Raw genomic sequence first — 1306 nt, 5'->3', positions numbered from 1 at the left:
GTTTCCATCATTAGCTGCTAATAAAAAAAATATGTTGACGGGGAATTAATGCTCGAATTAGAAAAGCCAGTCAATTCTACATCAATTAGCATTTATGGACTCAGCTATGGCTGACATCTGGGAAGACTGCGTCCAGAGCGCATCTTGGCAAGTAGAAGCTAATTGTTAGCATTAGCAATGCCACAACACAGCAGAATTCCTACAGGCTTGTGTTATTTAGGGAGATAAAGCACCAAAGTTGCAAAGCAAACAGAATCAGTGGTAAAGTCACATAGCTGTCAGCCTATCGGAAACGAGATGTCCGAATATCAGAAAATAAGACTCAAAATCATATCGTGTTCTGCTCACCTCTCCTCTGGCTAACTTCTAGTTCCTGAAACAAGAACGCCAGAACTTTTTTCCCACAGAGATTGACTTAATATTATTAATTTATATTAGAGACCACTGCAAATATATTGAAAATAATTGTGAACTTGGTCTTTAAAGTGACAGAGCCCTGAAATGGCTCATTCTGGAAGGTAATGAAAGTGTCAAGAATTAAACTCCTGAAATCGCTTCATGTGAGAAGAATTTTATCAGTGGATGCCCATTGGGGATGCGGGGGGCCACCCCACCACTCTTACTGGAAGACGAAGAAGAAGAAAATAGGAATCACAATTAAACATAAGAATTACAATACACAGATTATAAATCCTGCGTATAATCTGCATTTAAGTGTAGTTAAAAACTCTTTTACCATGACCAAAAGGTAATGTGAAATATTTCCTGTTCCTTTGGGCCATAATAATCTTTATCATCCACCTAAACTGGCACATGTGCGCTTGATGCCTCCTCCAATGTAAAACTTAGGAAAGCTTTTGGGTGCAGAACTTTGTGCCTGAAACATACGCAGAAGATAAGAGTCTCAGCTCAGATCAAGACATTCAGCCAAAAGCTCTCCACCGTCCACTTTTTCACGGACAAAAGATGCTTGCTGTGCTAACAAACTGGTGCTTAATTGGATTTCTCCTGCCTCCTCTTTGAGCTGCCTGGTACAGATGAAGCCTGGATTCAGATGGGTATTACAGATTTAAACTGTAACTGAAAACACATTGAATTTTTGCTTTAATTTAATTTTTTAAAATTGTACCATGAGAGTAATACTTTGGCTTGCCAACTCCGGGTCGGGAGAGAGGTCCTACCTCAGTTGGAGGAGTTTAAGTATCTTGAGGGTAGGAGGGATTGGGAGATCGACAAGCAGATTGGTTCAGCATCTGCAGTGATGCGGACGCTGAGCTGATCTGTCGTGGTGAAGAGGGAGCTGAGC

This window comes from Nothobranchius furzeri, chromosome 9, assembly GCF_043380555.1.
Source record: "Nothobranchius furzeri strain GRZ-AD chromosome 9, NfurGRZ-RIMD1, whole genome shotgun sequence".
NCBI classification, from domain to species: domain Eukaryota; kingdom Metazoa; phylum Chordata; class Actinopteri; order Cyprinodontiformes; family Nothobranchiidae; genus Nothobranchius; species Nothobranchius furzeri.
This window is presented reverse-complemented; position numbering follows the sequence as displayed.